We start from the raw sequence: 25,071 nt of genomic DNA, 5'->3' as shown, positions 1-25,071 counted from the left end.
ATGACCTCGGTTTGAGGAAGGCCGGCGTGTACCAGATTCCGTGTCAATGTGACAAGTTGTATATTGGTCAGACGATGCGTACCGTCGAGGATCGATGCCGTGAACACCAGAGGCACACTCGACTGATGTATCCGAGCAAATCGGCAGTCGCTGAACATTGTTTGTCGGAAAATCACGCTATGGAGTATGAACGCTCGAGGATTCTGGTACAGACGTCGAGATACTGGGACAGCGTTGTTAGAGAGGCCATTGAAATTCGCACCAATGACGTCCTCATAAACCGTGACTGTGGCTTGGGAAACAGCGATTGGGTTAATCAAGAGTAAATCGAGCAAACGTATAGTTGTGACGACCACGGCGGACAGAGCCATCACACCGACGTCATCTCAGACGCCGTCACAATCTGTTCCACCGCGCGACCGTGGCGCGGGGCGCGGACGGCAGAAGGAGCGCGTCGCGGGCGGAGGGTATTTAAATCGGCCGCCACCGCGTCCGAACCCAGTTCCCGCTGAGCATCCATGGCGTACGGATCTCCGTTCCGGCACGTTCACAGGAGCTCAGTCCGTCAGTTCACCTGATGATGGCGACATGTATGATCGCCGAAATATTGTGCCCGTTGGACACTGTACACCGGCAGTACACCCGTGGATATTTTGATTATCAAATACGCCGGGAGAAACTCAAGAATCACGTTAACAATCATAGTTGCGTGTGACGAAGTACTTAAAATCAGCAACCAATAAAAGATATAATCGTAATTAAACGTGTAAGGCGAAGGTAGCAATTGCCTCAGAATTTGTGTGTTAATAGAAAATTCACATCAGTTTGTATATCGCAACCTTTGTGACCTATAATAATAGAAAAACTTTCAATCATCAACTATTCCGTCTCAGAACAGCCGCACTCGGTTGAAATACCCCCGAAACCACAGCAGAAAAACCGATGGCCTTTCATCCATTAAGCACACGGTCATATAATCATAATAATTAACTATTTGTCGGCTTCGGTAAATCACACAAAACAAATAAAGGACATAACGGGGGTGTTTCAAACGACATCGACATTACGCTGTTTCTAATTCGGCAAAAAAAAGTAGATCATCGGATTTCAAACTGTTAGACTATCGACGTATTAGCACTGCTCATGGATGTTCCTGTTTCAGATATCATTCAAAATGGATCAAATGGCTCTGAGCACTGTAGGACTTAACATCTGAGGTCATCAGTCCCCTAGAACTTAGAACTAGTTAAACCTAACTAACCTAAGGACATCACACACATCCATGCCCGAGGCAGGATTCGAACCTGAGACCGTAGCGGTCGCGCGGTTCCAGACTGAAGCGCCTAGAACCGCTCGGCCACACCGGCCGGCTCAGATATCATTCTTGTAGCTTATGTGATGATAGCAGCATATTCTTTCTGAAGTACTTGTGCAGCGTTTTCTGCCTTCCGGAATGTCCTGAAACAAATTTTTAAGACCTACGATCTAATAATGTCACAAGCATATTAGCAGTCAATGTGTTAAATGATTTCATTCTTTCATTCACTAATTTAATCAAGGAATCCAGAACACTTCGTCCTTCATTAGTTTTTAAGGTGCTTTACTAGTCTGAAAACTTTGCAGCAATACCTCGTATAAGAAGTATAATTTTGGAAGCAGTGATATATGATTTCCCTGAGATTGTTGTTGTTGCTAGTTCAAAAGGTTCAAGAAGATCTATTTTCTCCTGTATAGCCAAGTAATTTTCTGCTCTGAGGGTAGGCAGTGCTTCTGAACTTTCACTGATCGCAATATCAAGCTCACTTCGTACTTCCAAAATTCTTTTGAGCTGTCCCATCGAGTCGGCACCTCTTGTCCCCCTCTCAGTTCCTTTTTGTTTGCTCTTTTTTGAACATTGCGCAGTTTGTCACTGGCTAGTGTAGAGTTATGAAAGAAACTCACAAATGGACTTTGTTTTCAAAGAAATTTTGGAAAATATTTCTGCTTTGAAACAATCTTGTACTGTTAAACTGATACAGTGGGCAAAGCAGGGTGAGTTTAGAATCCTTAAGATTTAGACAGCTCTTCCGTAACTGCAGCGTTGTCTGTAACCACTGCTATTGTCTTATCACGGATATTGTATTCTAATAAGATTTGATTGCTGACCTGAAAAAAATTTAATGCTTAAGTAACCTGCCAGTATCTCCGAAATTTTGTGTAATATTGTCAAAAAATTTCTTTTTTCAACGTTTTGTTATCTGAAAAATTGCTTTCGCATACAGGGTGGTCCATTAATAGTGACCGGGCCAAATATCTCACGAACTAGGCATCAAACGAAAAAACTACAAAGAACGAAACTCGTCTAGCTTGAAGGGGGAAACCAGATTGTGCTATGGTTGGCCCGCCAGATGGCGCTGCCATAGGTCAAACGGATATCAACTGCGTTTTTTTTAAATAGGAATTCCCATTTTTATTACTTATTCGTGTAGTACGTAAAGAAATATGAATGTTTTAGTTGGACCACTCTTTTCGCTTTGTGATAGATGGCGCTGTATTAGTCACAAACGCGTAAGTACGTGGTATCACGTAACATTCCGCCAGTGCGGACGGTATTTGCTTCGTGATACATTACCCATGCTAAAATGGACCGTTTACCAATTTCGGAAAAGGTCGATATTGTGTTGATGTATGGCAATTGTGATCAAAATGCCCAACGGGAGTGTGCTATGTATGCTGCTCGGTATCCTGGACGACATCATCCAAGTGCCCCGACCGTTCGCCGGATAGTTACATTAATTAAGGAAACAGAAATTGCATGGCGACGACTTTGAACATCGTGTACAGTTCTGCCACTGGGCACAAGAGAAATTACGGGACGAGGACAGATTTTTTGCACGCGTTCTATTTAGCGACGAAGCGTCATTCACCAACAGCGGTAACGTAAACCGGCATAATATGCACTATTGGGCAACGGAAAAACCACATTGACTGCGACAAGTGGAACATCAGAGACCTTGGCGGGTTAATGTATGGTGCGGCATTATGGGAGGAAGGATAATTGGCCCCCATTACATTGATGGCAATCTAAATGGTACAATGTATGCTGATTTCCTACGTAACGTTCTACCGATGTTAATACAAGATGTTTCACTGCATGACAGAATGCCGATGTACTTCCAACATGATGGATGTCCGACACTTAGCTCGCGTACGGTTGAAGCAGTATTGAGTAGCATTTTTCATGAAAGGTGGATTGGTCGTCGAAGCACCATACCATTGCCGGCACTTTCACCGGATCTGACATCCCCGGATTTCTTTCTGTGGGGAAAGTTGAAGGATATTTGCTATCGTGATCTACCGACAACGCCTGACAATATGCGTCAGTGCATTGTCAATGCATGTGCGAACATTACGGAAGGCGAACTACTCGCTGTTGAGAGGAATGTCGTTACACCTATTGCCAAATGCATTGAGGCTGACGGACATCATTTTGAGCATTTATTGCATTAACGTGGTTCAAATGGCTCTGAGCACCATGCGACTTAACTTCTGAGGTCATCAGTCGCCTAGAACTTAGAACTAATTAAACCTAACTAACCTAAGGACATCACACACATCCATGCCCGAGGCAGGATTCGAACCTGCGACCGTAGCGGTCGCTCGGCTCCAGACTTTAGCGCCTAGAACCGCAAGGCCACTCCGGCCGGCCATTAATGTGATATTTACAGGTAATCACGCGGTAACAGCATGCTTTCTCAGAAATGATAAGTTCACAAAGGTACATGTATCACATTGGAACAACCGAAATAAAATGTTCAAACGTACCTACGTTCTGTATTTTAATTTAAAAAACCTACCTGTTACCAACTGTTCGTCTAATATTGTGAGCCATATGTTTGTGACTATTACAGCGCCATCTATCACAAAGCGAGAAAAGTGGTCCAACTAAAACATTCATATTTCTTTACGTATACACGAATATTTAATAAAAAATGAGGATTCCTATTTTAAAAAAAGGCAGTTGATATCCGTTTGACCTATGGCAGCGCCATCTAGCGGGCCAACCATAGCGCCATCTGGTTTCCCCCTTCAAGCTAGACAAGTTTCGTTCTTTGTAGTTTTTTCGTTTGACCCTTATTTCGTGAGATATTTGACCCGGTCACAATCAAAGGACCACCCTGTATATAAAAATAATTCTCATAAAAATTGGGCGAATGTATTTATTGTCGGTGTTGCGTTGAGCTTCAGCGTCTTAGAAGCGCGGGGAAAGGAGGAAGAGGAATAAGAAGAAGGTCACAATAAGGAATAGGGGCGGGAGAAGGGAAGTGTTTACTGGTCTGCCATGCAGTGCTGCTACCTTAGGTGTACATGCATGCTGATGAACTGAAGCAGATACAGTACAAACTGCACATGCGAATAATAAGACTGATACTGCGTTGAAGAGATCAAGGGTGGCTTCTTCATTCATGTTTTTCCTCAGTTGAGTTGACACTCAGTACAAGCAGCGAGCGAGGTGGAGCAGTGGTTAGCACACTGGAATCGCATTCGGGAGGACGACGGTTCAATCCCGCGTCCGGTCATCCTGTTTTAGGCTTTCCGTGATTTCCCTAAATCGCTCCAGGCAAATGCCGGGATGGTTCCTCTGAAAGGCCACGACCGACTTCCTTCCACGTCCTTCCCTAATGCGATGAGACCGATGACCTCGATGTTTGGTCTCTTCCTCCAAACAACCCAACCCAACTCAGTACAAAACAAAAGGGCCATGACTCTACTGCAGTGCTACAGCTGCTGCATCGCTGAGATCGGCAGCACGTGTGATCTTCGTGCAGTCGACATAAAGTGTGTAGCTTGTAGAAGTTTTGTTGGGTGTTTCACCTTCTTTCAGGGCAAGCGCGCGGAATGATATAAAGAGCACATTACGGTATTAATGAAGCATAAGGAAAGGTGTGGCGAGAGACAGCAGTGCTGGCACCTTCACCCATCATACCGACGTATTCCTATAATAAACCCCCGCCGCTCAAAGTTTGCACGTGACAGAACGTGACAGATAACTTTTCGTCGGCTTCACTGTAGTGGCGATTCAGCAGCTTCCATTACACAACAGCTAGAGTTTTCCATTACCATTGTTTACAACTTGCCAGGGTTAGCTCTTTTTGGTAAATATATGCATTAATATTGACGCTGTTTTATAAGCCCCGAAAGTTTTAATTCTGTTCCGATTCGCTATAACAATGGAAGCACTTCCGCATAAATCGCCACAAGAGCGATTTGTTTATATACTCGGAAGTCAGCATCACAATAATTGTAACGCCACTGCGAGCTGATTTTGCTAAGCTGTATTAATTTTAGTTCATGCGGTGTTTAGGTTCGCGTTCGTTTCTCACTTGTTAGCCTGCTATCACACAAACTCACAAGACATTCATATTTCTTTACGTATACACGAATATTTAATAAAAAATGAGGGTTCCTATTTTAAAAAAACTTTGGGCGCGGAAGTAACGATGTTTTTAGAAAGCGCATTATAGAGTCATCTATGTTCAAATGTGTTGCTTATATGTAGTAATGAATAGGAAAATATATTAAGCCTGTAGTAGCGCGGTTATTCAATGATTTCTTACAGTTGGCAGTGTCCGTAAACAGAACATAAATGACACGATGGTTTCAGGTTTCTATCGACAACAGGGGTGAGGGTAAGTGTGGGGACGGCCGAAGATGGGAGGTCTCAAACTGCCAAGAAATACCTTACAAGTTACGCCGGGGTGACTTACACCGACATGTACCAATCACAAGAATGAAACGAAACTCAGTACGACACTGACGCGTTAAAGAAAGAAACATTTTAGAAAAATGTTAGTTACATGTGCACAGATTCTGCGTTGCAGTTTTTGTCAGTTTTAATATGGTCGAAACTAATTTTTCGTCTATAATAAAATGGTAAGTCAATGGCAGTATGCCTTCATTCGCGTTGATTCTCCACAAGTCCGTTGTAACGCTAAAAAATTTACATATTGTAAGCACTGAAAGACCTGAGTCGAAACAAGGCCCCGGGAGTAGACAACATTCCATTAGAACTACTGATGGCCTTGGGAGAGCCAGTCCTGACAAAACTCTACCATCTGGTGAGCAAGATGTATGAGACAGGCGAAATACCCTCAGACTTCAAGAAGAATATAATAATTCCGATCCCAAAGAAAGCAGGTGTTGACAGATGTGAAAATTACCGAACTATCAGTTTAATAAGTCACAGCTGCAAAATACTAACGCCAATTATTTACAGACGAATGGAAAAACTAGTAGAAGCCGACCTCGGGGAAGATCAGTTTGGATTCCGTAGAAATATGGGAACACGTGAGGCAATACTGACCCTACGACTTATCTTAGAAGAAAGATTAAGGAAAGGCAAACCTACGTTTCTAGCATTTGTAGACTTAGAGAAAGCTTTTGACAATGTTGACTGGAATACTCTCTTTCAAATTCTGAAGGTGGCAGGGGTAAAATACAGGGAGCGAAAGGCTATTTACAATTTGTACAGAAACCAGATGGCAGTTATAAGAGTCGAGGGGCATGAAAGGGAAGCAGTGGTTGGGAAGGGAGTGAGACAGGGTTGTAGCCTCTCCCCGATGTTATTCAATCTGTATATTGAGCAAGCAGTAAAGGAAACAAAATAAAAATTCGGAGTAGGTATTAAAATCCATGGAGAACAAATAAAAACTTTGAGGTTCGCCGATGACACTGTAATTCTCTCAGAGACAGCAAAGGACTTGGAAGAGCAGTTGAACGGAATGGACAGTGTCTTGAAGGGAGGATATAAGATGGACATCAACAAAAGCAAAACGAGGATAATGGAATGTAGTCGAATTAAATCGGGTGATGCTGAGGGAATTAGATTAGGAAATGAGACACTTAAAGTAGTAAATGAGTTTTGCTATTTGGGTAGCAAAATAACTGATGATGGTCGAAGTAGGGAGGGTATAAAATGTAGACTAGCAATGGCAAGGGAAGCGTTTCTGAAGAAGAGAAATTTGTTAACATCGAGTATAAATTGAAGTGTCAGCTGTCGTTTCTGAAAGTATTTGTATGGAGTGTAGCCATGTATGGAAGTGAAACGTGAACGATAAATAGTTTGGTCAAGAAGAGAATAGAAGCTTTCGAAATGTGGTGCTACAGAAGAATGCTGAAGATTAGATGGGTAGATCACATAACTAATGATGAAGTATTGAATAGGATTGGGGAGAAGAGGAGTATGTGGCACAATTTGGCAAAAAGAAGGGACCGGTTAGTACGACATGTTCTGAGGCATCAAGGGATCACAAATTTAGCATTGGAGGGCAGCGTGGAGGGTAAAAATCGTAGAGGGAGAACAAGAGATGAATACACTAAGCAGATTCAGAAGGATGTGGGTTGCAGTAAGTACTGGGAGATGAAGAAGCTTGCACAGGATAGGGTAGCATGGAGAGCTGCATCGAACCAGTCTCAGGACTGAAGACCACAACAAGGGCTTCTTCTAATTTATTTTTAACTCTTCCTACAGTTTCGAGATCAGTAAACATTTAAGTGTGGTTTTATCTGGCAACTCATATCTGCTGTGTAAGGCATAAACAATTTTTTTCAAACCTTGATGGTCGGAAGATCTGTACGGCAGCATACCGATAGCAGTCATTTATGCATAAAGAGAATCAAGTTATTTTTTTACTTTTGAAGTGGCATCGTATAACTGACTTCTGTTAAAATAATCTTTCATAGAGCTTCTCGATTCTTTTGGTTACACCTCTTGCACTTGGTCTAGCTCACAAGTCGATCCCTCACGTTTCAGTTCTATGAATTCCTAGTTTTTCACCGTGCTTTCTTTGTAGTGGTCTCTTACATTAGTCCTATTCTCTGATAATGTTTATAATCTTTAATGCAATGGTACAGTTTACAAACTATTATCGCCTACATCCACACTTTCTTAAAAATTCCACACAGTTGATTGATTTTTACGGTTCATTTTCATAATAATAACAAAAAACTCTATTTACTCATCTCTTACGTAAGCAAGATAATCTTGGAAGCGCGGAATTTCCTCAGCCAACAGAGACTACCGGTGGCGTGCGAAAAAGCACTGATCGTTTCATGTCGTCTCCATTCGGAACACTTCTTCGCTGCTGTGCTCTTTGTCTCACTGCTGCCAATGACAGAGAGATTCGGCAGTTGTGGCACTATAGTTGCGTGATGAAGAATAGTCGTGTTGTTGTGTGGCGTTTAAATAACGAAATGAGTGACGAAGAAGTCATTGTTGGCACATTGAGTCACCTCCTACGATATCCCGTAGAGCTAGATGATTTTGGGGCAGACTCGAAAAATTGCAAAATGATATAATCTCGAAAAAATGAAAAAAAATAAAATAAAATTAATGTTGTGCTTATTCGCCTGTTGTACAAGTTTCAAACAAGTGGAATCAGTATTAACGGGCAACAGCAGGAACAATTTAGGATACTCCTGGGGTTTTTGCCCGTGTCAGACAGAACATGCTCTAACAGTGTAACCTTTCTTTACATGTCAATGGAGGCATTTTTGAAAATCTACTGTAATTGAAATTGGGCTGTGTTAATGTGTTGTCTCATGGTCATAAAAAAATGGAAAAGTGTTTGCTGGTTTAATTAATTTGAGACCAGAGAAATCTTCCTCTACCGGTTTAAATACTCCTCATTGGAAAAAATGACATGGGGAAAAATATTTGTTTTGATGTTACCTACAACCTCCCAGAGTTTGTCGGTTTAAATACTTTTCACCCTGTATTTGTGCTCCTGCAAAAGCAGAAGTGACGCAGGGGCATTAGGATTACGTCAGCATTTTGTATTTTCGAAACACTTTACATATTAACATGTACAACTGAAAACACTTGTAAGTACAATGAGGACTCAGAAACAGAAGAGGACAGTTGCAGGTGTGTTTAATTAATAACGACAATAATTGTATTTATTTTAAAATGCATTATACAGTAAAATCAGAAACAAATCTTTAAAATGTCGCTGGCCGCTGTGGCCGAGCGTTTCTAGGCACTTCAGTCCGGAACCGCGCTGCTCCTACGGTCGCAGGTTCGAATCCTGCCTTGGCCATGGATGTGTGCGATGTCCTTAGGTTCGTTCATTAGGTTTAACTAGTTCTAAGTCTAGGGGACTGATGACCTCAGATGTTAAGTCCCATAGCGCTTAGAGCCATCTGAACCATTTTAAAATGTCATTTTTTCTCTACTACCTGCGTTGTACTACAACAACCTTATTTACATTTGCATTCTTTGTTACAAGCAAGCAAGCTCAAACATTTGAAGGTGAAAATCAGTATAAAGTGCATTCACTGATCCATGTTATTTACGTGTGTAGTTTCTACCATAAGCACATATCCGGTAGGAGATGCGCACGACCGTGAGTTGCCATCACTGGAAGACAAACGTGAAAATTCTCTTTTTCATGACCCCTCTCCCACAGCGACCAATCTATTAACAACACAGTTTGTAAACAAATTAGACTGGCTTAAACGCCACCATATTTGTTGTTGATTAAATACCTCCACACAATTTACTTTCTCTCTGCGCTCCAAACGCCATAGAAGTAATAGGAAGCGACCATTTTTCAGGTGCCATTTTAAAAAGAATTACATTAAAAACGACAGGACTATCGATAGTTAAGTCAGCCTACCAATTGTGAAGATAGTGGAGGTACTACCGATTAATCGGTAGTTAATCGATGTTTAAGTAACACTACTGGACGTCTGGTAGTGGAAATTAATGTAGGGTGTGTCCACCCTTCACATTTCTGTTGACTTGAACTCTGCTGGGGACACTTTCAGCCTCTGAATGGCTATGGAGGAATGGCAGCCCATACTTCTTCGAGAGGCGAAACTAGAGAAGGTAGTGATGTTGGACCCTTGTGTCTGCAGTAAGGTCGATGTTCTGACTCATTCCAAAGGTGTTTCATGGTGTTCAGGTCGTGAATCTGGACAGGCAAATCGATTTCAGAAAAAGTCATGATTAATCGAAACCCTCAGCTGCCGACAGGTTTTGTTGATATGCCTCGATGGGGACAGCTGAAAATGTATGTCCCGACCGAGTCTCAAACCCGGAACTCCTTCTTACATGGCAGACGCTCTATCCATCTTCATTTTAAATCTGATTTTGTTCGTTGCATCTGCTCGGGGCGGATGTAAGACATCTGTTTAAGTTCGTCGTTGATCCTTTAACTCAGGTCTTTTATTACAGAGAGCAGCTTACCCTCTGACCGAAAACGCTGAGTTACAGTGCCGGCGTCCTCTATCCACCTGAGCCACCGAGGACACAGATGAATTGCGCGATTGCAGGGACTTATCCCTCGTGCGCCTCCTGTGAGACCCACGTTCCCAACTGTCCACAATATACATACGTAATGTTCCTAATAAATATTTGCCCATCCACTCATTACTCGCGCCAACTAAGGCGGCGATTCCCGTGAGAGTTCGGGCAACCTGTGCGCATTTGCACAGACGAAGGTCAATGGCCGGTTAGCCTTTAACTATATATGAAGATTGTTCTTGTAAGAACAGGTACGTATGTAGCTTGTGGACAGTTGGGAATGTGGGTCTCACGGGAGGCGTGCAAGGGATAAGTCCCTGCAGTCGCGCTATTTATCTGTGTCCTCGGTGGCACAGATGGATAGACCGTCTCCCATGTAAGCACGAGATCCCGCGTTCGAGATCCTGTCGGGGCACACATTTTCAGCTGTCCCCATCGAAGTATATCAACAAAACCTGTCGGCAGCTGAGGGTTTCAATTAATTATGGCTTATTCTAGAGAAGCTGCACGGTCATCAATGGTATCTGTTCTTTCGAGAACAGTTACTATCTTCAAAGATTTTAGAAAAGTTATTTTCCACAGTCCATACCCTCACAATTTCTTCTTTATGACGTGTTGGATAGTCATGATGACACAATCGTCGTCTCCGAACTGTTCCTGTACTATATGCAATACACGTTGCTGTAAAAAGTTTAATGTCTTTCCGAATTTCGCGTTTTCTTAAGCGCGATAACGTGGTCACACCCTAACCGCGAAAAACACTCTGATACGATAACACTGTCTCCTCCACACTCCACTGTTGGCAGTACACGTGATGACAGGTACCGTTCTCCAGGTATTCACCAAGCCCAGACCCTTCCCTTAGACTGCCAAGACTGCCACAGGAATCAGCGTGACCCATCATTCCAAATCACTTGCCCTAGTGGTGGCGTGTTTGTCACTGTTAGTAGTAGTTTATCCTGTAGTGAAGTAGAAGTGGATAGTTCCTGTGATTTATTATGGGTGGAGGTTACACTCAACAACCGATCTAGGTTAATAATTGGCTCCTTTTACCGACCTCCCGACTCAACAGCATTAGTGGCAGAACAACTGAGAGAAAGTCTGGATTACATTTCACATAAAGTTTCTTAGCACGCTATAGTCTTAGGTGGAGATTTCAATTTACCAGATATAGACTGGGACACTCATGTTTAGGACGGGTGGTAGGGACAGAGCATCGAGTGACATTATACTGAGTGCACTATCCGAAAATTACCTCGAGCAATTAAACAGAGAACCGACTCGTGGAGATAACATCTTGGAACTACTGATAATAAACAGACCCGATCTTTTCGACTCTGTAAGCGCAGAACACAGAATCAGTGATCATAAGGGCGTTGCAGAATCTCTGAATATGGAAGTAAATGGGAATATAAAAAAAGGGAGGAAGGTTTATCTGTTTAACAAGAATAATAGAAGGCAGATTTCAGACCACCTAACAGATCAAAACGAAAATTTCTGTTCCGACACTGACAATGTTGAGTGTTTATGGAACAAATTCAAGGCAATCGTAAAATGCGTTATAGATAGGTACGTGCCGAGTAAAACTGTGAGGGACGGGAAAAACCCACCGTGGTTCAACAACAAAGTTAGGAAACTACTGCGAAAGCAAAGAGGGCTTCACTGCAAGTTTAAACGCAGCCAAAACCTCTCAGACAAACAGAAGCTAAACGATGTCAAAGTTAGCGTAAGGAGGGCTAGGCGTGAAGCGTTCAGTGAATTCGAAAGTAAAATTCTATGTACCGACTTGACAGAAAATCCTAGGAAGTTCTGGTCTTACGTTAAATCAGTAAGTGGCTCGAAACAGCATATCCAGACACTCCGGGATGATGATGGCATTGAAACAGAGGATGACACGCGTAAAGCTGAAATACTAAACACCTTTTTCCAAAGCTGTTTCACAGCGGAAGACCGCACTGCAGTTCCTTCTCTAAATCCTTGCACAAACGAAAAAATGGCTGACATCGAAATAAGTGTCCAAGGAATAGAAAAGCAACTGGAATCACTCAACAGAGGAAAGTCCACTGGACCTAACGGGATACCAGTTCGATTCTACACAGAGTACGCGAAAGAACTTGCCCTTCTTCTAACAGCCGTGTACCGCAAGTCTCTAGAGGAACGGAAGGTTCAAAATGATTGGAAAAGAGCACAGGTAGTCCCAGTCTTCAAGAAGGGTCGTCGAGCAGATGCGCAAAACTACAGACGTATATCTCTGACGTCGATCTGTTGTAGAATTTTAGAACATGTTTTTTACTCGCGTATCATGTCGTTTCTGGAAACCCAGAATCTACTCTGTAGGAATCAACATGGATTCCGGAAACAGCGATCGTGTGAGACCCAACTCGCTTTATTTGTTCATGAGATCCAGAAAATATTAGATACAGGCTCCCAGGTAGATGCCATTTTCCTTGACTTCTGGAAGGCGTTCGATATAGTTCCACACTGTCGCCTGACAAACAAAGTAAGAGCCTACGGAATACCAGGCCAGCTGTGTGGCTGGATTGAAGAGCTTTTAGCAAACAGAACACAGCGTGTTGTTCCCAATGGAGAGACGTCTACAGACGTTAAAGTAACCTCTTGCGCGCCACAGGGGAGTGTTATGGGACCATTGCTTTTCACAATATATATAAATGACCTAGTAGATAGTGTCGGAAGTTCCATGCGGCTTTTCGCGGATGATGCTGTAGTATACAGAGAAGTTGCAGCATTAGAAAATTGTAGCGAAATGCTGGAAGATCTTCAGCGGATAGGCACTTGGTGCAGGGAGTGACAATTGACCCCTAAGATAGACAAATGTAACGTATTGCGAATAGATAGAAAGAAGGATCCTATATTGTATGATTATATGATAGCGGAACAAACTCTGGTAGCAGTTACTTCTGTAAAATATCTGGGAGAATGCGTGCGGTACGATTTGAAGTGGAATGATCATATAAAATTAATTGTTGGTAAGGCGGGTGCCAGGTTGAGATTCATTGGGAGAGTCCTTAGAAAATGTAGTCCATCAGCAAAGGAGGTGGCTTAAAAAACACTCGTTCGACCTATACTTGAGTATTGCTCATCAGTGTGGGATCCGTACCAGATCGGGTTGACAGAGGAGATAGAGACGATCCAACGAAGAGCGGCGCGTTTCGTCACAGGGTTATTTGGTAAGCGTGATAGCGTTACGGAGATGTTTAGCAAACTCAAGTGGCAGACTCTGCAAGAGAGGCGCTCTGCATTGCGCTGCAGCTTGCTGTCCAGGTTTCGAGAGGGTGCGTTTCTGGATGAGGTATCGAATATATTGCTTCTCCCTACTTATACCTCCCGAGGAGACCATGAATGTAAAATTAGAGAGATTCGAGCGCGCACGGAGGCTTTCCGGCAGTCGTTCTTCCCGCGAACCATACCGGACTGGAACCAGAAAGGGAGGTAATGATAGTGGCACGTAAAGTGCCCTACGCCACACACCGTCGGGTGGCTTGCGGAGTATAAATGTAGATGTAGCTCTTTACACAACCTCAAGAGTCGCTCAGCATTGACTACAGAAATGGGTGGCTTACAAGGAGCTGCTCGATCACTATACTTCATTATCCCTACAACCAATGTACTATCTGGACTGCTGGTAGCCCTCTGGAACTCCTTCCGTTGATTTAAGGCAATTTTTTACAGCCACTCTTCGCAATGTTCGACGGTTCCCGTCCCTCGTGCGTGAGGTATCCCTGGTCTCGTTTCTCTCTGGTTGTTCCTTCCGTTCTCCACTTCATACTCACTTCACTAAACAGTCGACATGGGTAGCATTAGAACCGTTGAAATGTCCATGATGGATGTGTTACTCAGGTGACATCCAGTGACTAGTCCAAACTGGAAGTCACTGAGCTCTCGCGACCTACCACTTTTGCTTTTACTGCTTCTCTGATGACAACACAATATTCCCCACATCCTTTTATAACAGGAGATCCACGTCTCCTGACATCTAGCGATCAGTTCCGCAGTACCTATTGCTGTGCCGTTACTTTTGATCAAATAGTGTATTTTTCTTGGCCAAACCTCTTTCATCACCATTGTGCCATCATCAGTGGGGTTTAAATCTGTTGCATATTATGTGAATATCGTTACTGAGTAACGGGTACCCGACGAGACTCAAAGTACCGTTTCGTCACTGTCCAAAACGTTTAGTTACTTGTTTGTAATACGCAGAAGTTGAAATAAGCAGTTCACATAATATGCAAAAAACTGGTGATTTCTCAAACTGGGGAACAATCAAGAACGGGGTGCCGCAAGGTTCGGTCTCGGGTTCTTTGCTGTTCTTAATATATATTAATGACTTGCCATTCTATATTCACGAAGATGTAAAGCTTGTACTTTTTGCTGATAATACAAGTATAGCTATCACACTCAAAAGAATTAACTGATGAAATTGTAAACGATGTTTTTCAGAAAATCAGTAAGTGGTTCTTTGCAAATGGGCTCTCATTAAACTTTGACAAAACACAGTATATACAGTTCCACACAGTAAATGGAATGAAACCATTAGTAAATATAGACTTCGATCAGAAATCGGTAGCTAAGGTAGAATATTCAAAATTTCTAGGTGTATGCAATGATGAGGGGTTGAACTGGAAAAAACACACTGAAGATCTGCTGAAACGTTTGAATTCAGCTACTTATGCTATTCTAATTTTGGCGATATACTTCTCAGTAAATTAGCTTACCACGCCTATTTTCATTCTCTGCTTTCGTGTGACATCATATTCTGGGGTAACGTATCAATGAGTAAAAGAGTGTTCATTGCACAAAAGCGTGTAATCAGAATTATTGCTGGAGCTCATCCAAGATCATCCTGCAGACACTTATTTAAAGAGCTGGGGATCTTCACTGTAGCCTCACAATATACACTCCTGGAAATTGAAATAAGAACACCGTGAATTCATTGTCCCAGGAAGGGGAAACTTTATTAACACATTCCTGGGGTCAGATACATCACATGATCACACTGACAGAACCACAGGCACATAGACACAGGCAACAGAGCATGCACAATGTCGGCACTAGTACAGTGTATATCCACCTTTCGCAGCAATGCAGGCTGCTATTCTCCCATGGAGACGATCGTAGAGGTGCTGGATGTAGTCCTGTGGAACGGCTTGCCATGCCATTTCCACCTGGCGCCTCAGTTGGACCAGCGTTCGTGCCGGACGTGCAGACCGCGTGAGACGACGCTTCATCCAGTCCCAAACATGCTCAATGGGGGACAGATCCGGAGATCTTGCTGGCCAGGGTAGTTGACTTACACCTTCTAGAGCACGTTGGGTGGCACGGGATACATGCGGACGTGCATTGTCCTGTTGGAACAGCAAGTTCCCTTGCCGGTCTAGGAATGGTAGAACGATGGGTTCGATGACGGTTTGGATGTACCGTGCACTATTCAGTGTCCCCTCGACGATCACCAGTGGTGTACGGCCAGTGTAGGAGATCGCTCCCCACACCATGATGCCGGGTGTTGGCCCTGTGTGCCTCGGTCGTATGCAGTCCTGATTGTGGCGCTCACCTGCACGGCGCCAAACACGCATACGACCATCATTGGCACCAAGGCAGAAGCGACTCTCATCGCTGAAGACGACACGTCTCCATTCGTCCCTCCATTCACGCCTGTCGCGACACCACTGGAAGCGGGCTGCACGATGTTGGGGCGTGAGCGGAAGACGGCCTAACGGTGTGCGGGACCGTAGCCGAGCTTCATGGAGACGGTTGCGAATGGTCCTCGCCGATACCTCAGGAGCAACAGTGTCCCTAATTTGCTGGGAAGTGGCGGTGCGGTCCCCTACGGCACTGCGTAGGATCCTACGGTCTTGGCGTGCATCCGTGCGTCGCTGCGGTCCGGTCCCAGGTCGACGGGCACGTGCACCTTCCGCCGACCACTGGCGACAACATCGATATACTGTGGAGACCTCACGCCCCACGTGTTGAGCAATTCGGCGGTACGTCCACCCGGCCTCCCGCATGCCCACTATACGCCCTCGCTCAAAGTCCGTCAACTGCACATACGGTTCACGTCCACGCTGTCGCGGCATGCTACCAGTGTTAAAGACTGCGATGGAGCTCCGTATGCCACGGCAAACTGGCTGACACTGACGGCGGCGGTGCACAAATGCTGCGCAGCTAGCGCCATTCGACGGCCAACACCGCGGTTCCTGGTGTGTCCGCTGTGCCGTGCGTGTGATCATTGCTTGTACAGCCCTCTCGCAGTGTCCGGAGCAAGTATGGTGGGTCTGACACACCGGTGTCAATGTGTTCTTTTTTCCATTTCCAGGAGTGTATATTCACTTATGAAATTTGTTATTAACAATCCGAACGAATTCAAAAGTAATAGCAGTGTACATGCCTACAATCACGCTTGCAACTGGAGCATCAAACAACTGCCGCGCGGGGTGGCCGCGCGGTCTTAGCCGCTTTGTCACGGTCCGTGCGGCTCCCCCCGTCGGACTTCCGAATCCTCCCTCGGGCATAGTGCGTGTGTTGTTCATAGCGTAAGTTAGTTTAAGTTAGATTAAGTAGTGTGCAGGCTTAGGGATCGATGACCTCAGCAGTTTGGCCCCACAAGACCTTACCACAAATTTCCAAAAAGAATCAAACAACCAAAGGATGACCTTCTGTATTGTAGTTGAAACTGGCCATGAAAGTGTTGACTAGTGTACTGGACAAAGCTCACTTAGTGTTATCGCAGGGCACCAGGATCGAGGCCTGCAAAATTAAATCGTATAGCTGTAACACGAGCCATTTTTAAGGATTTAAAATTTGAGGAAAATTAATAGACGACAGTCCGCGGTGGCATAGCCTGTTTTGAAATAACTGGCTATAAGCCTACATTTTGTTCACCTCTAAAGCACAAAATATGATCTAAACTACAACATGCAGTGCTCTAACTGACCTGAATTTTCAATATTCGTCCACTACACCAATACCCGTTAGACGAATTGTGATTTATTATTAATTTTAAATTTTATGAAACAATAGTAAGTGATGAGACTTGAATCACTGGAAGATTTGGTTTGAAACATCTCTGTTACTTCCTCTTGTGTTTGAGGTTGATTTGATTAAGCCTTTTTGGTGGTAAAACTAAACAAATCGGTTTACAACCAACAAGATACCATGAACAAACTGCCTATAACAGGAATCGGAAGTCTAACAGGGGTCAGTGATTCAATTTAATCTCGGGCCTACCTGTTGGTACTTCGTCTTTGAAGACCATCCACACATCCTCCACCTGTTCAACTTACCTGCCCTCACCTCCAGTGCAACTGCTAGTAGGTTGTGCTCCAACATACGAACTCTGATAATAGGAGGGGTTGGTACATCCACAAGTGAGTAGTAGACAAATCTGGTAAAATCTGATTATACAGTCAAGATCCAGTGTCTTATGGCTTTTGCAATTTTTAAACGGCATCGGTACTTAATCCGTTCAGAATTCATACACAATCAATTCTTATACTCATCACATTTTCTTTGTGCGCGGCAGCGATGACCATCGTTGAGAAAACACGGCTTCCCTTTCGCTGTTGTAGTTATTTCCGGTACTCATGGTGTATAGAACGGAAGTATGGAACTGCATGGGAACGACGCTGTCGAGGAGAGCACTACCTGACCGACGGTGAAAAAACGTCCGCTGCTGTTGAACGACTGACGTTTTCAGTAGTGGTGGTGGGGGGGGGGGGGGGGGAGGGGGGGGCAGCCTCTTGTCGGAAATACCACGGTGGAAAACCGACTGGTCGGAAGTCCCACAGTACCTGTGCGCCTACAGCAGGGTCGAAACGCCTCGGTCGCAGCTCCTAATTCATCAAGCAATACCAACTGTGACCTGAAGTCATTACCCAGTGGCTCCCCACACTATGACTGTAGGAATAGCACCATTGTGCCTCTCTCCGAGGTCACCACCATTCTCGCCGACAATGGTCATGCGAGGTAGTGCAGAATCACAACTTATTACTGAAGAAAATGTGACACCATCATCGGCAGTCCATGCTTCCCGATTACAGCACCTCTGCAAATGCAGCCGTTTGTGGTGCGGTTTTGACGGCAGCCTATGCAGGACTAGTAACTCCGTAGTCCAGCTGGTCCTAGTCTCTGACCAATGACCGAGCGAGGTGGCGCAGTGGCTAGCACACTGGACTCGCATTCGGGAGGACGACGGTTCAATCCCGCGTCCGGCCATCCTGATTTAGGTTTTCCGTGATTTCCCTAAATCGCTCCAAGCAAATTCCGGGATGGTTCCATTGAAAGGGCACGGCCGGTTTCCTTCCCCATCCTTCCCTAATCCGATGAGACCGATGACCTCGCAGTTTGGTCTCTTCCCCCAAACAACCAACCAACCAATCTGACCAATGGTGCGGGATGACGCAGAAAGTGACCCAGTGTCCATTACTTGTTCTCGAATGGCAGGTGCAGATGTGAAGTGGTTACGATGTGCTTGGTGCACAACGTGGCCATCCTCCCTTGCAGTGGTCATGCAGTATCGACTGGAATCTGTATGATGAGTATGTCTGCCCACTCGTCCCCCTTCTACCCATTGGGCCACTGGCACATTTGAGTACCACACAAATTTGGATATCGACAGCCTTCATTTCTGTGCAGTTTTGTACGCTATTTGCATCCTGCACACTGTGAGTACGGGAAATACACTGAAGCTCCAGAGAAACTGGTATATACATGCGTATTAAAATACAGAGATATGTAAACAGGCACAATACGGCGCTTCGGTCGGCAAAGCCTGTGTCTGGCGCAGTTGGTTGATCAGTTACTGCTGCTACAACGGCAGGTTATCAAGATCTAAGTGAGTTTGAACGTGATGTTATAATAGGCGCACGAGCGATGGAACACAACATCTCCAGCGATGAAGTGGGGATTTTCTCGTACGACCTTTTCACGAGTGTACCGTGAATATCAGGAATCCGGTAAAACATCAAATCACCGACACCGCTGCGGGCGGAAAAAAAATATCCTGCAAGAACGGGACCAACGACGACTGAAGAGAATCGTTCAACGTGACAGAAGTGAAACCCTTTCGCAAATTTCTGCAGATTTCAGTGCTGGGCCACCACCAAGTGTCAGTGTACGAACCATTCAACGAAACATCATCGATATGGTCTTTCGGAGCCGAAGGCCCACTCGTGTACCCTTGATGACTGCACGACACAAAGCTTTAAGCCTCGCCTGGAACCGTCAATACCGACATTGGACTGTTGATGATTGGAAATATGTTGCCTAGTCGGACGAGTCTCGTTTCAGATTGTGTCGAGCGGATGGACGTGTACGGGTATAGAGACAAACTCATGAATACATGGACCCTGCATATCAGCAGGGGACTGTTCAAGCCGGTGGAGACTCTATAATGGTGCGGGTCGTGTGTAGTTGGAGTGATATGGAACCCTGATACATTTAGATACGATTCTGACAGGTGGCACGTACGTAAGGATCCTGTCTGATCACCTGCATCCATTCATGTCCATTGTGCATTCCGACGGACCTGGGCAATTCCAGCAGGACAATGCGACATCCAAACGTCCAGAATTGCTACAGAGTGGCTGCAGAAATACTCTTCTGACTTTAAACACTTCCGCTGGCCATCAAACTCTCTAGATATGAACATTATTGAGCATATCTGGGATGCTTTGCAACGTGTTTTTCAGAAGAGATCTCCACCATCTCGTACTGTTACTGATTTATGGACAGCCCTGCAGGATTCATGGTGTCAGTTCCCTCCAGCACTACTTCAGACATTAGTCGAGTCGGTGTCACGTCATGTTGTGGCATTTCTACGTGCTCGTGGGGACCCTACACGATATTATGCAGCTGTACTAGTTTCTTTGGATCTTCAGTGTAACCACAACAAGAAAAGGGAAGCCATGTTTTCTCGAGGATGGTCATCGCTGCCTGGTGTAAGGAAAATGCGATGAGTACAAGAACTGACTGTGCATGAATTCCGAATAGAGTAAGTGCCGAAACCGTTTAAAAATTACGAAAGTCAGAATCATGGCTGAACAGCAAGCAACCTGTCTGCCAAATGGAAACCCACAATGAGGTCCCTTTCAAACTCTGCCAGATGCTGATAGCACTGTCTGACACATGGCATCTCCGTCTCCTTCACAGTGATTAGTCAGCTCCTGACCCTCTCACACCCCTTCTATACCGAGGCCTGGTAACAAACACTAAACACGAGCAATACTTAAGCACTATGGAGGCTATTGTACCAGGCACAGAAATTTGCAACTCTAATCATTTATAGAGCCACCAGTGGAGTGTACGTGTACGGAGTTACATTCACATCCGACCAAGTCTTCTGGGTGCTTCACTTTTTTTAACAGGCAGTGCACATCCTACTGTTATAATAACAACCTTTCACAAACTTGAAATAATCTCAAATACCAAACAGAAATCAACTACTTAAAAGGCAAACCGTCTTGCCGGAGGAACATCCTCAACTGAGCATTATAGGAGAGTTTGAAAATACCGCTTCAGTTGTAACGGTTTTTTTCCAAATACTTAGACCACGACCGGTTTCGGGCTATTACACGACTATCATCATGTGTGATACATGTATATGTTCATTTAGTTCATGACTGCAACACGTTATTCTACGTCGCCTTATGCGTCTCCACTTAATAAAAATCTGCATGCCACTCAAGGAAAAGGGGAAAACATTCATTTAGTTTTACGTTTTTTGCATAAGCTTTAAGCTGCTGGCTCCCAGTTAGTTTTAAAATGGTTCTGTACTGCCCCTGTTTCAATATCTTTCTTTACCTCCGATAATGCACTCTTAACACTTTCCAGCAACATTTTTGTAATGTTTTTCCGTTTTGTATGTAAATCACCAATTCAAATTGTGAACAGCCGGGTTAGTTGGACCCGTGTTCTGCTTCCCGTCAACAGCCGGCAGTGCTAATGCCAATCTAGTTCACCAGTTTACTTCCTCCATTGTGTACACTACTCCACGCTCTGCGCTCGCTGATGGTACTCATCGTAGTATACTCCCCATTGCGGCTGTCGGGGTCGCAGCACAGAATGTGAGTGTGCTGGTGTTCATTCCATAATTCTTTACCTACGAAATCGTCCATTGTATTGTCTGGTGTCGCTTTGGCATTGACTTACGTTTTACCGCACCTAACCCGACCGATGTTTTCTAAAATGTTATATGGTGCTCCTTTTTTGTTTTCTCACGTGTGCTAACTCATGTGAAAATTATCATTGGGTTCGGTCTCTTGTTTATTTCCCATCTCACACCTGACGATGGGCGTGGAAAATAGCCCGAAATCGGTCGTGGTCTAAGCACTGAAAAAATAAAAAACCTTACAACTGAAGCGATATTTCCAACACTTAGAAGAACATACTGATTTCTTTTGGAGCTCTGTAAACTGTGAAGAACTGGTACAACTCGAGCACTAACGTAAATGTGGCAGTGAAGTGGTGTGTATGTGTCAACTTTATGGAACCAGCGCGGTAAGATGGGTCGAAGTGGCGACGTGTCACAGTGACAGAAAGGAACTATCGTGTTTGGACTTGCCCATACTCACACCGTCAATGAAGATTTCAGATTAGTTGATGAAGCAGCACCGCAGTCCAATTTTTCGACAATTACTGGTGTACTACTCTCGACGGTGTAACATGGACTAAGAGCGTTGACCGTAAAAATATCCTAACAGCCAGGGAGCAGAGACGAATGTGTCAGTGACAATGAGTTTCAAACCCGACAGTAATCGCTGCTGTCAGTGAATTCAGATGCATCTCAACAAGTTTCCAACCGAACATTGCTTGCAGTGGACGTTCGGTTATCGGTTACCTCGTAAAACGCTAGTGCTGATAGTAATGCTATTGCTGATAGTAATGCCTGAAGCTGTACATCTTCAGTGGGACATGCATTATGGAAACTAGACAGTTGATGGCACCAACGAGTCGCACTTTTGCGTCTTTTCAAACAATGCAAAACGTCGAGTGTACTGACGACACCATGGGGCGTTTAATCCACAGTGTGTGGATGGTATAGTTAAGGCCGGAGCTGGAGCTGTGATACTTTGGGAGTCTTGGACTCACTCATTTACGTAACCGTAAATACGAAACAGGATGTGAAACCTGAGCTTATCACGCCCACTACGATGTTCAAATAACTTACGGTTATGCAGCCTGGTGACGTCGTCGAAAATCACCGATATTTCGACAGGTGACCATCCAGTCATTTTCGAGGCAAAACTGTTGCAAGTAAGGGTTGCGCAAGGGATTTGAAACCTACATTTTTTTCAGATACCCTCAGAAAAAATATGGTCATATACAGACAAACAAATGATTACAGTTTCTGAAAAAATTGGATGGTTTATTCAAGAGAAAGGGCTTCACAAATTCAGCGAGTCAATAATGAATTGGTCCACCACTGGTCCTTATGCAAGTAGTTATTCGGCTTTGTATTGGTTGACGGAGTTATTGCATGTTCTCCTGAGGAATGTTGTGATTCTGTCCAGTTGGAGCGTTAGCTCTGCAAAATCCCGAGACAATTGGACGGCCCTGCCTACAATGCTCCAAACATTCTCGACTGGGGAGTGATCCAGCGACCTTGTTGGCTAAGGTAGGATTGGACAATAACGAAGACAAGCAGTAGAAATCCTCAACGTATGCGGGCGAGCTTATCTTGCTGAAATGTATCCCCAGAATGAGTTGCCGTGAAGGGCAACAAAATGGGGCGCAGAATATCGTCGACGTATTGCAGTACTGCAAGGGTGTCGCGGGTGACAACAGAGGGGCTCCTGCCGTGAAAAATAATGGCACCCCAGAACATCACGCCTGGTTGTTGCTCCGTATAGTGGACGGAAGTCAAGTTGGTATTCTACCGGTGTCCGGGGAGTATTCAAACACAATTCGGCCTGAAATGTGATTGACTAGAGTAGAATTGTCTTCAGTGATCAGTCCCGCTTCGGACTGAGCCCTAAAGACTAGCGAAGACGTGTCTTGGAGGCGCCCCAGACAGTGATGGGATCAACCTGACTGTCGCCGGTCATACGGCCCAACAACTAGGAATGATGGTCTGGGGTACCATTTCTTTTCACAGCATGACCCCTTAATTGTCATTCGCGCCACCCTTAAGCGCAGCGTTACGTCGACGACATTATAAGCCCCATTTCGTTGCCCTTAATGGCAAGTCATCGTCGACTTACCTTTCAGCAAGAAAAATGCCCGCCCGCACACGGTGAGTGTTTCTATTGCTTGTCTTTGTGCTTGCCACTCCATACCTTGGTCACCAAGGTCACCGGATCTCTCCAAAATTGAGAATGTCTTGAGCATTACGTGCAGGGCCCTCGAACCATCTCGGGATCTGACGATCTAATGCGCCATTTGTACATTCTGGAACTATATTCCTCGGGAGGATATCCAACTGGTCTATGAATCAATGCGAAGTCGAATAACTGCTTGCATAAGGACCCGACGTGGAGCAAAGATTTATTGACTTGCGCAATTTGTGAAACTTTTTCTCTTGAATAAATTATCCAATATTTCTGAAATTGTAATCATTTGTTTTTCTGTACATGTAAATAACATCTACTGATTTCCGTCCCTTACGGATAATTACTTCGTGGTGCGTCGTTTTTACTGCTTTACAGTCTGTTTAGACGATTCTTTTGCTGTTTGGTCTCCTGACGGTGAGAAATTGAATGTCTTTTTAGAGCATCTGGATCCAATGGACCCGATTATTCGTTTCATGATGGAGGTCGATGTACTGGGCAGGAAGAAGGCTGTTTACAGGAAGCCTACTTACAATGACTTGCATCTGTGGGCTGATAGTTGTCATCATCCGGCTCAGTGTGAAGAGGTAGTTCGCACTATTGTTCACATGGCCCACGTCATTTCAGACCCTGAGAGTTTGTCAGCTAAGTTAACACATCTTCAGGGCAACTTTCGTCAGAATGCATATAGTGAAACATAGATTAGACGAACGTTGCGTTCTCGACCAAAGGCGCACAGGGTGAGTGACGATAATACCGAGTCGGTACCAAGGTCCATGTACTTTGTACCTTACTGGGGAACATTTCCAACAAGACTGGTCGTATTTTGCGGCAATATGATGTGAAATGTGTTTTCCGCCTCCATCTAAGATTATGGTCCTTTTAGGTTCCGTTAAAGATGATTTTGGTTTGCGTAAGGGGGGTATGTATCGTATTCCTTGCAGTTGTGGCGTGTCATATGATGGTCTGATTATCATGACAGTGGAGGACCGGTGTACTGAACACAATTACAACAGCCAAGCAAATCGGTTATTGCAGAACATTGTCGTGGCTTCGGTAATCCTATGGAATACAACAACAAGGAGATTCTGCCATGCACTTTCAGCTATTGGAATAGTGTTATTAAGAAAGCAATTAGATAAAACTACCAAGCCTCCTTGTAAATAGAGATGGAGATATTTCCTTAAACACTGCGTGGAATGTGCCTTTCTTTTCAAAAATAGAAGTACAGAGTTAATTCGCACGTCAGTAATTTTCATTATAAATAACTTTTAGCGCTGGGTACCTTTGGTTATGATGGTGCTAGTGTTTATAGTTTGTGTGTGTGTGTTGTCTTTCCGGAACTGCTCTGCAAACCGAGGTTTTTGAATTCTCTCGCACAGCGCTTACTTGTTGCAGATTCGCCCTGAAAACGACAGGGTGGTCACCTGTCGAAATATCTAAGGTTGTCGACGACTTCACCCGACTGCATTCCTGTAATTAGTAGAATATGAACTAGAAGGTTTA

At 44.4% G+C, this 25,071-nt stretch overlaps 1 protein-coding gene across 1 annotated transcript in view; it reads left to right on the top strand.

The window, feature by feature from the left end:
• The window catches only part of LOC126229550 (insulin-like growth factor-binding protein complex acid labile subunit), a 140,383-nt gene that overhangs the window by 58,761 nt on the left and 56,551 nt on the right, over positions 1-25,071 (top strand). The gene's annotated exons all lie outside the window — the stretch shown is intronic.

The sequence above is a fragment of the Schistocerca nitens genome, unplaced genomic scaffold (genome assembly GCF_023898315.1).
Source record: "Schistocerca nitens isolate TAMUIC-IGC-003100 unplaced genomic scaffold, iqSchNite1.1 HiC_scaffold_375, whole genome shotgun sequence".
Classification (NCBI taxonomy): Eukaryota; Metazoa; Arthropoda; class Insecta; order Orthoptera; family Acrididae; genus Schistocerca; species Schistocerca nitens.
This window is presented reverse-complemented; position numbering and strand designations above follow the sequence as displayed.